Raw genomic sequence first — 19,660 nt, forward strand, 5'->3', positions numbered from 1 at the left:
ATGTTTACTAAGTTACATCTAGTCTATTAATGTAACCTAACATAAACATATCATACTATGTAAATGGAGTGGCACAGATTTAAGTAAACTATCATGTTTTGCTTGGGTTATAGACCTCTCTGTGTCACATGGTCTACACATCAGCCAGGCTTGGAATCCACAACCAAAACTTACCACCACAGTTCACACCCATGTTATCAGATTCTGAGCTCACTATGCAACAGTTGTGTGCAGCTATGCAGTTGAACAGGTTCTTGTTCCAAGGAATAGAAAGAATAAGAAGGTAGTTTGATCACATCACAATAGTTTGATCACAGAACACTAGTACATTTATCAGACTGCAGTGCCTCAATAGGACCGATTCAACCAGGTAAATGGATCAGCTAGTTTGCTATTGAAATGTGTTATACTATATTATCCATTGTTATTGTATAATTAATGCTACAGTATTGCTTTCCTGGTTTCAAGTTGTGTTAGTCTTTCTCTTTATGATGAATATAATGGTCTTCTTCAGGGATGAAGGTGACTCAACTAGACTGTCTGTGTCTGATTCTTCTACATCTCCTACACACAGCAGGCTCTGGTACAGTAGAATACATATTTAATATCTCACTGCCTTCAATACCTCTGTGTGTGTGATCAATATCATCTCATTGTGTCTTTAGTCACTATTGTGGTCTTAAGGGTTCTACACAGTCTAATCAAACGGAGCAGAAGGAGGTCCTTTTGCTTCTCTGTCTACATAGTTCTTCTATTGTCCGTCGGCTCCATTGTGTAAACTGGAGATCCCTTTAGGGTGTCTGGCCTAAGGTGATTTCCTCTCCTAGTCTCCTTTCCTTCATCTGTACTGGTGTGTGTGTGTGTGTGTGTGTGTGTGTGTGTGATTCATATGATCGTATTGTGTCTTTAGTTGCTTGTGTAGTGTTAAGGTGCATAACCTAAGGTGGATTCCTCTCCTAGTCTCCTTTCCTTCCTCTGCACTGATGTAAAAATCAAACTAAAGGTGAATCCAACTCTTCTGTAGACATCCACCCTATAGTACTAGTATATACTACTGTGTATTTCAGATCTGTGCAGATGAGAGGAAACCACTGTAAACTATTGAAACTGTTAATCTGTCTGTTCTCTTCAGAGAGGTTTGAGGTTCTTGGTCCAACTTATCCCATTGTTGCTGTAGCTGGTGATGACATCATTCTTCCCTGTTACCTCAAACCCAACATCAGTGCTGAGGACATGACAGTGGACTGGCTGAACCTGGACTTCTTAGACGGTCGTGTCTTTCGTTACCAAAACAGCAAAATCATACGAGAGGATCAGATTCCCTCCTATAGAGGAAGAACTTCACTGTATGAAGAGGAACTGTGGAGGGGCAACACCTCTTTAAAACTGACCAGGGTACAAGGCACTGATGAGGGACGTTACAAATGCTTTATTAAGGCAAAGAGCTGGTATGATGATTTCACTATTCAAGTCCTCGTTGAAGGTGAGGTTTATTTTCATGTTCATTTAATAATCTAACTACAGTACAATGACATCACATCTTTCCTTCATATTACTGGACACAGTATGTGTATATTTGTTCACAGCCTGTCACCAGTTAACATCCAGTCTCTCTGTGTGTCTGTAGCTGTAGGATCCAAGCCAGTGGTGTCCATTGAGGGACACAGAGAGGGAGGGATGGGTGTGCTGTGTGAATCAGAAGGCTGGCACCCTCAGCCTGAGCTGGTGTGGCTGGACAGTAAAGGAGTCCATCTCTCTGCTGGTCCTCCTGAGATACATAGAGACTTCAAGGGATTCTACAGAGTCAAACAACATGTCATTGTCCAGGAGACTGACACCAACCGCTTTACCTGCAGAGTCCAACAGAGCCAGATCAATGAGAAGATGGAGACAGAGATTCACCTCCCTAGTGAGCAACAACATAATATTATTTAGACATGAAACACTGGAGATATTGATGTGTTAACCTGTTATGGCTGCAATCCCGATATCGGGATCGATATGACAACTACCAGTGAAAATAGAGGTCACCAAATTCAAGCCACAGAAATCTCATAATTCAAATTCCTTAAACATACATGTGTTTTATATCATTTTAAAGCTATTCTCATTGTTAATCCCACCAAAGTGTCCGATTTAGGCTTTTCAGCGAAAGCACTACAAACGATTATGTTAGGTCTCCACCAAACCACCAATAAGCACAGCCATTTTCCAGCAAAGTATAGCATTCACAAAAAGCATAAATAAAGATAAAATTAATCACTAACCTTGAATTATCTTCATCAGATGACACTCATAGGACTTCATGTTACACAATACCTGCATGTTTTGTTTGATAAAGTTCATATTTAAATAAAAAAAATCTGAGTTTACATTGGCGCGTTAGATTCACTAGTTCCAAAAACATCAAGTGATTTTGCATAGCCACATCATTTCAACAGAAATACTCATCATAAATGTAGATGATAATACAGGTTATACACATGGAATTATAGATATACCTCTCCTTAATGCAACCTGCTGTGTCAGATGTCAAAAAATGTTTACGGAAAAAGCAACCCATGCAATAATCTGAGACAGTCTGAGAACAGTCGCCAAATTAGCCTTCATGTTGGAGTCAACAGAAACCAGAAAATACATAATAAATGTTTCCTTATCTTTGATGAACTTCATCAGAATGCAGTCCTAGAAATCCCAGGTCCACAATAAATGCTAGATTTGTTCAAAAATGTCCGTTATTTATGTCCAATTAGCTACTTTGGTTAGCGCATTTGGTTAACAATTCCAAAGTCACAAAGTGTGTCCACTATAACGTGATGAAATTTCCAAAAATTCCGTAACAGTCAGTAGATGTTGTTTACATATATCTTGAATAACGTTCCAACCGGAGAATTAGAATTACTTCAGATGAGCGGTGGAACGCAGGTCCTTCCCCTGTAAACGCGCCTGGTGAAAGCATGGTCCACTCATGGCTGTGGGGACTATCTCCTGTGTCAATCGACCCCCCTTCACATTAGTCATCAGACACAGTTATATTGACTGCTGACATCTAGTGGAAGGCGTAGGAAGTGAAAACATCCATATCTCACTGTAATTTCAGTGAGACCTTGGTTGAAAATCTGCCACCTCCAGAAAAAAAAACAGGAAATGGAATAAAAAGTTAATGTACAGTATGTGTTTTAACCAAAGGCTTTGAGACGACAATACAAAAGGAGAGTGTTTTATGACACAATCCACTGCTGTGTGGTAGTATTAGTACCAAATCAAATTTATTTATATAGCCCTTCGTACATCAGCTGATATCTCAAAGTGCTGTACAGAAACCCAGCCTAAAACCCCAAACAGCAAGCAATGCAGGTGTAGAAACCCTGTTGTTGTGTAATGATGTGTGGTAGTATTAGTACCAAACCCTGTTGTTGATGTGCAATGATGTGTGGTAGTATTAGTACCAAACCCTGTTGTTGATGTGTGTGGTAGTATTAGTACCAAACCCTGTTGTTGATGTGTAATGATGTGTGGTAGTATTAGTACCAAACCCTGTTGTTGATGTGTAATGATGTGTGGTAGTATTAGTATCAAACCCTGATGTTGATGTGTGGTAGTATTAGTACCAAACCCTGTTGTTGATGTGTAAATATGTGTGGTAGTATTAGTACCAAACCCTGTTGTTGATGTGTGGTAGTATTAGTACCAAACCCTGTGTAATGGTGTGGTAGTATTAGTATCAAACCCTGATGTTGATGTGTGGTAGTATTAGTACCAAACCCTGTTGTTGATGTGTAATGATGTTTGTGTTTTAGGTGAGTTATTTGATACAACCCCATGGAGAATGACCTTCATTGTGTTATGCTGTCTGGGAGCCGTCACTGTGATTGGGTTAGCTCTGGCTGTCTACTGCATATGCAATAAGAAAGGTAATTGAGAGATGATATGAACGTTGAATTGTTGGAATGAAATATCTGCATTGCTTTTTTCAATCTCACCACATTGTTTGTATTCTATGGATACAGGATTTAAAAAAAAAATATATATATTTTTTTTTACCTTTATTTAACCAGGTAGGCTAGTTGAGAACAAGTTCTCATTTGCAACTGCGACCTGGCCAAGATAAAGCATAGCAGTGTGAACAGACAACACAGAGTTACACATGGAATAAACAATTATCAAGTCAATAACACAGTAGAAAAAAAGAGAGTCTATATACATTGTGTGCAAAAGGCATGAGGTAGGCGAATAGTTACAATTTTGCAGATTAACACTGGATTGATAAATGATCAGATGGTCATGTACAGGTAGAGGTGTGCAAAAGAGCAGAAAAGTAAATAAATAAAAACAGTATGGGGATGAGGTAGGTAAAATTGTGTGGGCTATTTACCGATAGACTATGTACAGCTGCAGCGATCGGTTAGCTGCTCAGATAGCAGATGTTTGATGTTGGTGAGGGAGATCAAAGTCTCCAACTTCAGCGATTTTTGCAATTCATTCCAGTCACAGGCAGCAGAGAACTGGAACGAAAGGTGGCCAAATGAGGTGTTGGCTTTAGGGATGATCAGTGAGATACACCTGCTGGAGCGTGTGCTACGGGTGGGTGTTGCCATCGTGACCAGTGAACTGAGATAAGGCGGAGCTTTACCTAGCATGGACTTGTAGATGACCTGGAGCCAGTGGGTCTGGCGACGAATATGTAGCGAGGGCCAGCCGACTAGAGCATACAGGTCGCAGTGGTGTGTGGTATAAGGTGCTTTAGTAACAAAACGGATGGCACTGTGATAAACTGCATCTAGTTTGCTGAGTAGAGTGTTGGAAGCTATTTTGTAGATGACGTCGCCGAAGTCGAGGATCGGTAGGATAGTCAGTTTTACTAGGGTAAGTTTGGCGGCATGAGTGAAGGAGGCTTTGTTGCGGAATAGAAAGCCGACTCTAGATTTGATTTTAGATTGGAGATGTTTGATAGGAGTCTGGAAGGAGAGTTTACAGTCTAGCCAGACACCTAGGTACTTATAGATGTCCACATATTCTAGGTCGGAACCATCCAGGGTGGTGATGCTAGTCGGGCGTGCGGGTGCAGGCAGCGAACGGTTGAAAAGCATGCATTTGGTTTTACTAGCTTTTAAGAGCAGTTGGAGGCCACGGAAGGAATGTTGTATGGCATTGAAGCTCGTTTGGAGGTTAGATAGCACAGTGTCCAAGGACGGGCCGGAAGTATACAGAATGGTGTCGTCTGCGTAGAGGTGGATCAGGGAATCGCCCGCAGCAAGAGCAACATCATTGATATATACAGAGAAAAGAGTTGGCCCGAGAATTGAACCCTGTGGCACCCCCATAAAGACTGCCAGAGGACCGGACAGCATGCCCTCCGATTTGACACACTGAACTCTGTCTGCAAAGTAGTTGGTGAACCAGGCAAGGCAGTCATCAGAAAAACCGAGGCTACTGAGTCTGCCGATAAGAATATGGTGATTGACAGAGTCGAAAGCCTTGGCAAGGTCGATGAAGACGGCTGCACAGTACTGTCTTTTATCGATGGCGGTTATGATATCGTTTAGTACCTTGAGCTGAGTGGCTGAGTTGCACCCGTGACCGGCTCGGAAACCAGATTGCACAGCGGAGAAGGTACGGTGGGATTCGAGATGGTCAGTGACCTGTTTGTTGACTTGGCTTTCGAAGACCTTAGATAGGCAGGGCAGGATGGATATAGGTCTGTAACAGTTTGGGTCCAGGGTGTCTCCCCCTTTGAAGAGGGGGATGACTGCGGCAGCTTTCCAATCCTTGGGGATCTCAGACGATATGAAAGAGAGGTTGAACAGGCTGGTAATAGGGGTTGCGACAATGGCGGCGGATAGTTTCAGAAATAGAGGGTCCAGATTGTCAAGCCCAGCTGATTTGTACGGGTCCAGGTTTTGCAGCTCTTTCAGAACATCTGCTATCTGGATTTGGGTAAAGGAGAACCTGGAGAGGCTTGGGCAGGTAGCTGCGGGGGGGGGGGGGGGGGGGGGGGGGGGGGGTGGCGGAGCTGTTGGCCGAGGTTGGAGTAGCCAGGACGTTTTGGAGTTAGAGCTACAGGATGCAAATTTCTGCCTGAAGAAGCTGGCCTTTGCTTTCCTGACTGACTGCGTGTATTGGTTCCTGACTTCCCTGAACAGTTGCATATCGCGGGGACTATTCGATGCTATTGCAGTCCGCCACAGGATGTTTTTGTGCTGGTCGAGGGCAGTCAGGTCTGGAGTGAACCAAGGGCTATATCTGTTCTTAGTTCTGCATTTAACGGAGCATGCTTATCTAAAATGGTGAGGAAGTTACTTTTAAAGAATGACCAGGCATTCACAACTGACGGGATGAGGTCAATGTCCTTCCAGGATACCCGGGCCAGGTCGATTAGAAAGGCCTGCTCACAGAAGTGTTTTATGGAGCGTTTGACAGTGATGAGGGGTGGTCGTTTGACTGCGGATCCGTAGCGGATACAGGCAATGAGGCAGTGATCGCTGAGATCCTGGTTGAACACAGCGGAGGTGTATTTGGAGGGCCAGTTGGTCAGGATGACGTCTATGAGGGTGCCCTTGTTTACAGATTTAGGGTTGTACCTGGTGGGTTCCTTGATGATTTGTGTGAGATTGAGGGCATCTAGTTTAGATTGTAGGACTGCCAGGGTGTTAAGCATATCCCAGTTTAGGTCACCTAACAGAACAAACTCTGAAGCTAGATGGGGGGCAATCAATTCACAAATCGTGTCCAGGGCACAGCTGGGAGCTGAGGGGGGTCAGTAGCAGGCAGCAACAGTGAGAGACTTATTTCTGGAGAGAGTCATTTTTAAAATTAGTAGTTCGAACTGTTTGGGTATGGACCTGGAAAGTATGATATTACTTTGCAGGCTAACTCCTCCCCCTTTGGCAGTTCTATCTTGACGGAAAATGTTATAGTTGGGTATGGAAATCTCAGAATTTTTGGAGGCCTTCCTGAGCCAGGATTCAATGATTCAGACACGGCAAGGACATCAGGGTTAGCAGAGTGTGCTAAAGCAGTGAGTAAAACAAACATAGGGAGGAGGCTTCTGATGTTGACATGCATTAAACCAAGGTTTTTTGATCACAGAAGTCAACAAATGAGGGTGCCTGGGGACATGCAGGGCCTGGGTTTACCTCCACATCACCCGCGGAACAGAGGAGGAGTAGTATGAGGGTGCGGCTAAAGGCTATCAACTGGTCGCCTAGAGCGTTGGGGACAAAGAATAAAAGGAGCAGATTTCTGGGCATGGTAGAATATATTCAGGGCATAATGCGCAGACAGGGGTATGGTGGGGTGCGGGTACAGCGGAGGTAAGCCCAGGCACTGGGTGATGATAAGAGAGGTTGTATCTCTGGACATGCTGGTTGTAATGGATGAGGTCACCGCATGTGTGGGAGGTGGGACAAAGGAGGTATCAGGGGTATGAAGAGTGGAACTAGGGGCTCCATTGTAAACTAAAACAATGATAACTAACCTGAACAGTATACAAGGCATATTGACATTTGAGAGAGACATACAGCGAGGCATACAGTAATCACAGGTGTTGATTGGGAGAGCTAGTTAAACCAGTAGGTGAGACAACAGCTAATCAGCTAGCACAACAACAGCAGGTAAAATGGCGTTGACTAGGCAGAGAGGGTCGGATTAACTACACACAGAGCCTGAGTTCACGGCTGGGGCCGACAGATAAAACATAAACAGAATGGAGTACCGTGATTAATGGACAGTCCAGCAGGCATCAGCTATGTAGCCAAGTAATCACAGGATAATATACTACACCTGCAGGTGATTAACATGTTGACACTGAAGACTGATTTAATCTGCAGGTGATTCACATGTTAACACTGATGACTGATTTTAATCTCCAGGTGAATAACATGTTGACACTGAGTACTGATTTTAACCATCAGGTGATTAACATGCTAATCAGGTGTGATAATAGATCAACTCAATCTGCAGTGGGGAAAGGATTATCCTTACCTGGGGGAGGCAGGGGTGGCAGGTAGCCTAGTGGTTAGAGCGTTGGATTTGGAACTGACAGGTTCCAAGATCAAATCCTCAAGCTGACAAGGCAAACATGTGTTTTTCTGCCCCTGAGCAAGGCAGCTAGGAACCCACTGTTCCTAGGCGGTCATTGAAAATAAGAATTTGTTCTTAAAACCTGTTATGGCGAGGAGTTCCCCTCAGGGAACTCCACCCCCCCGTTCAGCTGACAAGGTGGCGCAGGGAATTCAAAAATATTCTTTAGAAATATTTCATTTTCACACATTAACAAGTCCAATACCTCAAATGAAAGATAAACATCTTGTTCATCTACCCATCATGTCAGATTTTCAAAATGTTTTACAGCGAAAACACATTTATGTTAGACCACCACCAAATCAAAGAAAAAACGCAGCCATTTTTTCCAGCCAAAGATAAAATCACAAAAGCAGGATTAGAGATAAAATGATTCACTAACCTTTTGAAAATCTTCATCAGGTGACAGTCATATGACATGTCACACAATACATTTGTTTTGTTCGATAATATAAAATAAAATATAAATCAACGAGAACAAAAACAGAGTACCTCAAGAGAGTCCAACTGGCGCAACAAAAGTTCACAGCATCGCTAGGGCTGGGTGTTAACATTCAAACACAGAGCAAAGAACTGAGGAAAACTAAGGTTTAAATACAATCAAGGGAAACGAGGCACAGGTGCAAATAATAACTGGGAACAAGGGAAAACAAAAGGGTCAAAAAGCACAATGGGGGCATCTAGTGACCAAAACCGGAACAACCCTGGCCAAATCCTGACAGATTTAAGTCAAAACGGTAACTAGTCCATTCAGGAACATTCAATGTCATCTTGGTAAGCAACTCCAGTGTAGATTTAGCCTTGTGTTTTAGGTTGTTGTCCTGCTGAAATGTGAATTTGTCTCTCAGTGTCTGTTGGAAAGCAGAATGAACCAGGTTTTCCTCTAGGTTTTTTTTTCCTCTAGTTTGTTTTTTGCTTAGCTCCATTCTGTTTTTATTTGCCACTACATATTCTAGTGTTCATGTTAATGATGTTCTCACTGTCTTCCATCTACTCTACATCTATGTTTACAGATCGCCTCAGGTGGGAGAAGGGTAAGTAGTGTCTTTATATCATCACGTTGATAACATTTTGTAAACCGATGTCTCTTCTATCTATAACTTCTAAAGATGTAGAACCCACATAATGTTTTTCCCATTAATGTTCCCTGACTTTTCTTATTATCTATGTCTACAGATAAGGTTGAAAATGATCTCACCAGTAAACTGGGAAAGTAGTGTCCTTCATATCCCAGTGTCTTCAGACCATAGAATGATGTTCTAGAACAGGATGTGTTGATGCTGTGGAGGATCACTAGAGAGAGGTAGAATCTTATACACCTGGATCACTGATGGACCAGTCACATTAATGTTTATGTGTGTGTTGAGGCTGTGGAGGATCACTAGAGAGAGGTAGAATCTTATACACCTGGATCACTGGTGGACCAGTCACATTAATGTTTATGTGTGTGTTGAGGCTGTGGAGGATCACTAGAGAGAGGTAGAATCTTATACACCTGGATCACTGGTGGACCAGTCACATTAATGTTTATGTGTGTGTTGAGGCTGTGGAGGATCACTAGAGAGAGGTAGAATCTTATACACCTGGATCACTGGTGGACCAGTCACATTAATGTTTATGTGTGTGTTGAGGCTGTGGAGGATCACTAGAGAGAGGTAGAATCTGATACACCTGGATCACTGATGGACCAGTCACATTAATGTTTATGTGTGTGTTGAGGCTGTGGAGGATCACTAGAGAGAGGTAGAATCTGATACACCTGGATCACTGATGGACCAGTCACATTAATGTTTATGTGTGTGTTGAGGCTGTGGAGGATCACTAGAGAGAGGTAGAATCTGATACACCTGGATCACTGATGGACCAGTCACATTAATGTTTATGTGTGTGTTGAGGCTGTGGAGGATCACTAGAGAGAGGTAGAATCTGATACACCTGGATCACTGATGGACCAGTCACATTAATGTTTATGTGTGTGTTGAGGCTGTGGAGGATCACTAGAGAGAGGTAGTATCTGATACACCTGGATCACTGATGGACCAGTCACATTTATTTAATGAAATTAAGAAGTGGTAGTGGGTAGAATATCTTTATTGGAGAAGTTGTCTCACAGAGGTAGTTGTCTCACAGAGGTAGTTGTCTCACAGAGGTAGTTGTCTCACAGAGGTAGTTGTCTCACAGAGGTAGTTGTCTCACAGAGGTAGTTGTCTCACAGAGGTAGTTGTCTCAGAGAGGTAGTTGTCTCACAGAGGTAGTTGTCTCACAGAGGTAGTTGTCTCACAGAGGTAGTTGTCTCACAGAGGTAGTTGTCTCACAGAGGTAGTTGTCTCAGAGAGGTAGTTGTCTCACAGAGGTAGTTGTCTCACAGAGGTAGTTGTCTCACAGAGGTAGTTGTCTCACAGAGGTAGTTGTCTCACAGAGGTAGTTGTCTCACAGAGGTAGTTGTCTCACAGAGGTAGTTGTCTCACAGAGGTAGTTGTCTCACAGAGGTAGTTGTCTCACAGAGGTAGTTGTCTCACAGAGGTAGTTGTCTCACAGAGGTAGTTGTCTCACAGAGGTAGTTGTCTCACAGAGGTAGTTGTCTCACAGAGGTAGTTGTCTCACAGAGGTAGTTGTCTCACAGAGGTAGTTGTCTCACAGAGGTAGTTGTCTCAGAGAGGTAGTTGTCTCACAGAGGTAGTTGTCTCACAGAGGTAGTTGTCTCAGAGAGGTAGTTGTCTCAGAGAGGTAGTTGTCTCACAGAGGTAGTTGTCTCACAGAGGTAGTTGTCTCACAGAGGTAGTTGTCTCACAGAGGTAGTTGTCTCACAGAGGTAGTTGTCTCACAGAGGTAGTTGTCTCACAGAGGTAGTTGTCTCACAGAGGTAGTTGTCTCACAGAGGTAGTTGTCTCACAGAGGTAGTTGTCTCAGAGAGGTAGTTGTCTCACAGAGGTAGTTGTCTCAGAGAGGTAGTTGTCTCACAGAGGTAGTTGTCTCACAGAGGTAGTTGTCTCACAGAGGTAGTTGTCTCACAGAGGTAGTTGTCTCACAGAGGTAGTTGTCTCACAGAGGTAGTTGTCTCAGAGAGGTAGTTGTCTCAGAGAGGTAGTTGTCTCACAGAGGTAGTTGTCTCACAGAGGTAGTTGTCTCACAGAGGTAGTTGTCTCACAGAGGTAGTTGTCTCACAGAGGTAGTTGTCTCACAGAGGTAGTTGTCTCACAGAGGTAGTTGTCTCACAGAGGTAGTTGTCTCACAGAGGTAGTTGTCTCACAGAGGTAGTTGTCTCACAGAGGTACGCTGGACTCATTTAGGTGGTGGAATTCAATTAGGATTTGCAACGTTTGAGAAGTGCTATGAGACAAGGAGTCCCAGAGAGAGACTACATCTTCTAGTGTTCATGTAAATGATGTTCTCACTGTCTTCCATCTACTCTACATGTTTACAGATGTCCTCATGAAGGAGAAGGGTAAGTAGTGTCTTCAGATCATCACTTTGCTAGATTTACTAAAACCATTCTGTGTAGATTTTTTGTTGTTGAGAACAAAGGGACAATCGGTAGTTGCTACATCAAATGTATTGTTATAAATGTAATATGTGATTCTTGAAGAATATAACTTTTACATGATTAAACAGCTTAGTTAAACTGTTGTATCCCATCAGAACACAAAATATAACCTTGTTTTACCTCTGGGCCCAGAATAATAAGTACAATAGTGTCTTCAGATCACCACTTGGATAACATTATGTAAACCAATGTCTCTTCTATAGATTTAACTTCTAGTGAAGTAGAAAACACTTCATGTTGTGCATATTCATGTTTCCTGAATTTTATCTGATGTTGGAACGTTGATATGAGACAAGGAGTCCCAGAGAGAGACTACATCTTCTAGTGTTCATGTTAATGATGTTCTCACTGTCTTCCATCTACTCTACATGTTTACAGATTACTTAAAGGAGGAGATGGGTAAGTAGTGTCTTCAGAGCACCACTTTGCTAGATTTACGTAAACACAATTGTTTTGAGCACAAAGGGACAATCGGTAGTTGCTACATCAATTTTTTGACTTATAAATTAATTACATGTACCCACTGATTCTTGAAGAATATAACTTCTAAATGATTAAAGAGCTTAGTTTAACTGTTGTACCCCATCAGAACCCCGAATATAACCTTGCTTTATCTCAATGTTTGTAAACAAAGTAAATGTAAGCAAGCACTGTACAGCCTCCAAACATATTTAAAACTATAATGTTAATACTGTATAATGGGTGGTCAGTCCTTGCACCCATAGCTCTGTCTATGAATTTGAGAGTGATATTATTTCTCCAGCCCCTCCCTCAGCTTATTACCAAAACAACAGTGGCTGGGATCACACTTTGTTATTGTTTCAACTTCTGATTGGCCCTAGTTGTTCCTTCTGATGTTGGAACAGTGGTATGAGACAAGGGCCGGGATTCAATTTAAGACGCATTGAAACACAGCACACTATAACAGACTTTTAAAGGTATTTTAGACTTGAGTTGACATGTGCAGTGTTTACCATAAATGTGAAATGAAGGCCAGTGGAAAATGACTTTAAAAGTGCATTGTCAGCTGTGAAGTGCCCTGTGGTATAGCGCACATTGGATTGAATCCCGACCAAGGAGTCCCAGAGAGAGACTACATCTTCTAGTGTTCATGCTAATGATGTTCTCACTGTCTTCCATCTACTCTACATGTTTACAGATGACCTCTGGGTTCAGAATAGTAAGTACAGTACTGTCTTCAGATCATCACTTTGATAACATTATATAAACCAATGTCTCTTCTATAGATGTAACTTCTAGTAAAGTAGACAAACATCATGTTGATCATATTAATGTTCCCTGACTTTTATCTGATGTTGGAACATTAATATGAGACAAGGAGTCCCAGAGAGAGACTACATTTTCTAGTGTTCATGTTAATGATGTTCTCACTGTCTTCCATCTACTCTACATATTTACAGCTAACCTCTCGGCCCAGAATAGTAAGTAGTGTGTTCAGATCATTATTTTGATAACATTAGAACCATAAGTCTAATTATCTCTAATCTACAGACTTTAAGTAGGAAAACATGTAAAAAGGTAATTTTGAGCACATTGAATATGTTCCTTTTGATGTTGGAACATTGATATGAGACAAGGAGTCCCAGAGAGAGACTACATATTCTAGTGTTCATGTTAATGATGTTCTCACTGTCTTCCATCTACTCACAATATTTACATATTTCCTCAAGGAAGAGAGAGGTAAGTAGTGTCTTCAGATCATCATGCTGCTACCTATGTAAACCAATGGCTCTGCTATAGATGTACAGTTTATTCAGAAAGTATTCATACCCATTGACTTTTACATGTTGTTGTTACAAAATAGGTTTCAAATGTGTTTAATTGTCATTTTTGGTTAATGATCTACACAAAATATTGGAGTAGAAAAATTCTAACATGTATTACAGATGAAATGAGAAATAAAAACACTAATGTACAGTATCTTTATTAGATTAGTATTCAACCCCCTGATTCAATACATGTTAGAAACATATTTGGCAGCAATTAAAGCTGTGATTCTTTTTGGGTAAGACTCTAAAAGCCTTGCACATCAGGATTGTACAATATTTGCCCATTTATTGTTTTAAATATTCTTCAAGCGCTGTCATAGATTTTCAGCCTGATTTTGTCAGGACCCGGTACGAACTCGGGTCTCCGGTGTGAGAAACAGTCACTTAGCAAACTGAGCCACTAATAGTCGGCAGAACCCAGAAGATGAGGCAGACACAGCAGTACTTGAGACGGTGTTTTAATAAAGTAAAAAGGAAAGTTCAGGCAAAAATATAAATCCACAACGTCAAAGGTAATCCTCCAAGTCAAAAGGTAATCCACAAGGTGGTAGGTACAGCAGAAAAAAGCCTCAAAAGATAATCAAAAATAAATCAACGAGAACAAAAACAGAGTACCTCAAGAGAGTCCAACTGGCGCAACAAAAGTTCACAGCATCGCTAGGGCTGGGTGTTAACATTCAAACACAGAGCAAAGAACTGAGGAAAACTAAGGTTTAAATACAATCAAGGGAAACGAGGCACAGGTGCAAATAATAACTGGGAACAAGGGAAAACAAAAGGGTCAAAAAGCACAATGGGGGCATCTAGTGACCAAAACCGGAACAACCCTGGCCAAATCCTGACAGATTTAAGTCAAAACGGTGACTAGTCCATTCAGGAACATTCAATGTCATCTTGGTAAGCAACTCCAGTGTAGATTTAGCCTTGTGTTTTAGGTTAATGTCCTGCTGAAAGGTGAATTTGTCTCTCAGTGTCTGTTGGAAAGCAGAATGAACCAGGTTTTCCTCTAGGTTTTTTTTCCTCTAGGTTTTTTTTGTTGCTTAGCTCCATTCTGTTTTTATTTGCCACTACATCTTCTAGTGTTCATGTTAATGATGTTCTCACTGTCTTCCATCTACTCTACATATTTACAGATGTCCTCAGGAAGGAGAAGGGTAAGTAGTGTCTTCAGATCATCACTTTGATAACATTATTAGAACCAAAAAAGTAGCATTTTCTCTCATTTACTGACGTTAAGTAGGAAAAATGTACTGTTATTTTGAGCATATTGAAGATGTTCCTTCTGATGTTGGAACATTGATATTTATTTTATTTTACCTTTATTTAACTAGACAAGTCAGTTAACAACGAATTCTTATTTTCAATGACGGCCTAGGAACTTTGGTTTAACTGTCTTGTTCAGGGGCAGAATGACAGATTTTCACCTTGTCAGCTCGAGGATTTGATCTTGCAACCTTTCGGTTACTAGTCCAACGCTAAAACCGCTAGGCTACCTGCCGCCCCGATATGAAACAAGGAGTCCCAGAGAGAGACTACATCTACTAGTGTTCATGTTAACGATGTTCTCACTGTCTTCCATCTACTCTACATGTTTACAGATGAACTTGCAGGGAAGCTAGGTAAGTAGTGTCTTCAGATCATCACCTTAATACCAACATTATGTGAACCAATGTTTCTTCTATAGATGTAACTTCTTGGGAAGTAGAAAACACATTTAATATTGATGTTCTAGAACAGGATGTGTTGAGACTGTAGATGCCAACTAGACTAGAGAGAGGTAGTCTCTGATACACCTGGATCACTGATGGATCAGTCACATTAATGTTGATGTTCTAGAACAAGATGTGTTGAAGCTGTAGAGGACCACTAGACTAGAGAGAGGTAGAATCTGATAAACCTGGATCACTGATGGACCAGTCACATTTAATGAATGAAATTAAGACATGGTGGCAGGGTAGAATATCTTCAGTGGAAAAGTTGTCTCAGAGGTACACTGGACTCATTTAGGTGCCTGGAACTAAATTAGGATTTGTGGCGTTTGGGAAGTGATTTGAGACAAGGAGTCCCAGAGAGAGACTACATCTTCTAGTGCTCATGTTCAAATCAAATTTTATTAGTCACATACACATGGTTAGCAGATGTTAATGTGAGTGTAGTGATGTGTTGTGCTTCTAGTTCCAACAGTGCAGTAATATCTAACAATTCCCACCAACTACCTACTTCACACATATCTAAAGGGTTGAATGAGAATATGTACAAATAAATACATGGATGAGCTATGGCCGAGCGGCATCGGCAAGGTGCAGTAGATGGTATAAAATACAGTATATACATATGATATGAGTAAAGTAAGATATGTAAACATTATTAAAGTGGCATTATTTAGAGTGACTAGTGATCCCTTTATTAAAGTGTCTAGTGATTTTGTCTCAGTGTAGGCAGCAGTTTCTCTGAGTTAGTGATGGCTGTTGAGCAGTCTGATGGCCTTGAGATAGAAGCTGTTTTTCAGTCTCTCAGTTCCAGCTTTGATGCACCTGTACTGACCTCGCCTTCTGGATGATAGTGGTGTGAACAGGCAGTGGCTCGGGTGGTTGTTGTCCTTGATTATCTTTTTGACCTTCCTATGACATCGGGTGGTGTAGGTGTCCTGGAGGGCAGGTAGTTTGCCCCCAGTGATGCGTTGTGCAGACCGCCGTCTGGAGAGCCATGCGGTTGTGGGCGCTGCAGTTGCCATACCAGGCTGTGATACAGCCCGACAGGATGCCCGCAATTGTGCATCTGTAAAAGTTAGTCAGGGTTTTGGGTGACAGGCTACATTTCTTCAGCCTCCTGAGGTTAAAGAGGCACTGTTGCACCTTCTTCACTACACTGTCTGTGTGGGTGGACCATTTCAGTTTGTCTGTGAGGAGTGCGCACAGGAACTTTAAACTTTCCACCTTCTCCACTGCTGTCCCTTCGGTGTGGATACAGGGGTGCTCCCTCTGCTGTTTCCTGAAGTCCACGATCATCTCCTATGTTTTGTTGATGTTGAGTGAGAGGTTGTTTTCCTGACACCACACTCCAAGTGCCCTCACCTCCTCCCTGTAGGCTGTCTCATTGTTGTTGGTTATCAAGTCCACTACTGTTGTGTCGTCTGCAAACTTGATGATTGAGTTGGAGGCGTGCGTGGCCACGATGTTGTGGGTTAACAGGGAGTACAGGAAAGCCCTGAGCACGTATCCTTGTGGGGCCCCAGTGTTGAGGGTCAGCTAAGTGGAGATGTTGTTTCCTACCTTCACCACCTGGGGGCGGCCCGTCACAAAATCCGGGATCCAGTTGCACAGGGCGGGGTTGAGACTCAGGGCCCCCAGCTCGATGATGAGCTTGGAGGGTACTATGGTGTTGAATGCTGAGCTGAAGTCAATAAACAGCATTCTTACATAAGTATCATTTTTGTCCAGATGGGTTAGGGCAGTGTGCAGTGAGATGGCGATTGGGTCATCTGTGGACCTGTTGGGGCGGTATAAAAACTGAAGTGGGTCTAGGCTGGCCGGTAAGGTGGCGGTGATATGATTCTTGACTAGCCTCTCAAAGCACTTCATGATGACAGAAGTGAGTGCTACGGGCAGTAGTTATTTGGTTCAGTTATCTTTGCCTTCTTGGGTACAGCAACAGTGGTAGCCATCTTGAAGCATGTGGGGCCAACAGACTGGGATAGGGAGCGATTGAATATGTCTGTAAACACACCAGCCAGCTGGTCTGCGCATGCTCTGAGTACGCGGCTTTAGATACCGTCTGGGCCAGCAGCCTTGCGAGGGTTAACACGTTTAAATGTTTTACTCACGTCAACCACTGAGAAGGAGAGGGGGAACCACAGTCTTTGTTAGCGAGCCGCGATGGGCGACGGTGGCACTGTATTATCCTCAAAGCGGGCACAGAAGGTGTTTAGTTTGTCTGGAAGCGTGACTTCAGTATCAGTGACGTGGCTGTTTTTGTTTTTGTAGTCTGTGATTTCCTGTTGACCCTGTAACATGTTAATGATGTTCTCACTGTCTTCCATCTACTCTACATGTTTACAGATGACCTGAAGAACGAGAGGAGTAAGTAGTGTCTTCAGATCATCACTTTGCTAGAATTATGTGAAGCATATAAAGTATGTTTTTGTTGCTGATCACATTTAATATGTTATTTCTGATATTATAGCAGTGGTATGAAACAAGAGCTGGGATTCAATTCATGTTGCATTATAATGCAGCACACTATAACAGACTTTTAAAGCTTTTTTATGTTTGAGTCGACATGTGCAATGTTTATCATGAAGGTGATCTCTGTGAATGCTGGTGGAAAATGCCTTAAAGTTCTTGATGCCCCCATCTCGTTAGCGGGATCATTTTCGTCAACATCCGCTGAATTGCAGAGCGCCAAATTCAAATTAAATTACTAAAAATATTTAATTTTCATGAAATCACATGTGCAATATAGAAAAACACAGCTTAGCTTGTTGTTAATCCACCTGGCGTGTCAGATTTCAAAAAAGCTTTTCTGCGAAAGCATACCAAGCGTTTATGTAAGGACATCTCTCTCAGCAGACAAAACATTACAAACAGCTAGCTGCCAAGTAGATTGGTCACGAAAGTCAGAAAAGCAATAAAATGAATCGCTTACCTTTGATGATCTTCGGATGTTTGCACTCACGAGACTCCCAGTTACACAATAAATGGTCCTTTTGTTCCATATAGATTATTTTTACATCCAGAATGCCTCCATTTGTTTGCGTGTTATGTTCAGAAATCGACAGGCTCGAGCGTCACGACCGGGCAGACAAATTCCATGTCAAACGTTTTTTATAATCAATCCTCAGGTTGTTTTTACAATATATAATCAATAATATTTCAACCGGACTGTACCTTCTTCAATAGGAAAGAGAGAGAAAATATCTGCTCCAAGCTGTTGCAAAACGCTACTGGCACCCAGCCATCCAATGACGCGATGTGATCTTTCTCGCTCATTCTTCAAAACAAAAGCCCGAAACTATGTTTAAAGACTGTTCACAACATGTGGAAGCCATAGGAAAAGGAATCTGGTTGATATCCCTTTAAATGGAGCGAAGGCTGGCAGTGGAACAGAGAGCTTTCAGGAAAAACAGCACCTCCGGGTTGGATTTTCCTCAGGTTTTCGCCTGCAATATCAGTTCTGTTATATTCACAGACAATATTTTGACAGTTTTCTATCCTAATCTGACAATTATATGCATATTCTAGATTCTGGGCCTGAGAAATAGGCAGTTTCATTTGAGTACGTTTTTCATCCAGACATCAAAATACTGCCCCCTACACTCAACAGGTTAACAAGTGCATTGTTAGCTGTGAAGTGCCCTGCGTTATACTGCATATTAGATTGAATCCTGACCATTGAATCCCAGAGAGAAACTACATCTTCTAGTGTTCATGTTAATGATGTTCTCACTGTCTTCCATCTACTCTACATGTTTACAGAGGACCTCTGGGCTCAGAATAGTAAGTACAGTACTGTCTTCAGATCATCACTTTGATAACATTATATAAACCAATGTCTCTTCCATAGATGTAACTTCTAGTAAAGTAGAAAAACATCATGTTGATCATATTAATGTTCCCTGACATTTATCTGATGTTGGAACATTGATATGAGACAAGGAGTCCCAGAGAGAAACTACATCTTCTAGTGTTCATGTTAATGATGTTCTCACTGTCTTCCATCTACTCTACATGTTTACAGATGAATTCAGGGAGGAGAAGTGTAAGTAGTGTCTTCAGATCATCACTCTGATACATTTACCAAAAACACATTTTTTTAACTTATAAATTAATTATATGTACCCATTTAATCTTGAAGAATGTAAAATATTTAAAACTATAATGTTAATACTGTATAAATGGATGGTCAGTCCTTGCATCCATAGCTCTGTCTATGAATTTGAGAGTGATATTTCTCCAGCCCCTTTCTCAGCTTTTTACCAAAACAGTGGCTGGGATCACGTTTTGTTATTGTTTCAACTTCTGATTGGCCCTAGTTGTTCCTTCTGATGTTGGAACAGTGGTATGAGACAAGGGCCGGGATTCAATTCAAGGTGCATTATACCGCAGCACTTTTAAAGATATTTTATGTTTGAGTCGACATGTGCAGTGTTTATCATTAATGTGATCTCTGTGAATGCCGGTGGAAAATGTCTTTAAAAAGTGAATTGTCAGCTGTGAAGTGTCCTGCTGTATACTGCACATTGGAT

At 41.8% G+C, this 19,660-nt stretch overlaps 1 pseudogene; it reads left to right on the forward strand.

Annotated features, from left to right (window-relative positions):
* Positions 1-311: 311 nt before the first annotated feature.
* The window catches only part of LOC139410912 (butyrophilin subfamily 2 member A1-like), a 46,282-nt pseudogene continuing 26,933 nt past the window's right edge, over positions 312-19,660 (forward strand).

This window comes from Oncorhynchus clarkii, chromosome 1 (genome assembly GCF_045791955.1).
Source record: "Oncorhynchus clarkii lewisi isolate Uvic-CL-2024 chromosome 1, UVic_Ocla_1.0, whole genome shotgun sequence".
Taxonomy (NCBI): domain Eukaryota; kingdom Metazoa; phylum Chordata; class Actinopteri; order Salmoniformes; family Salmonidae; genus Oncorhynchus; species Oncorhynchus clarkii.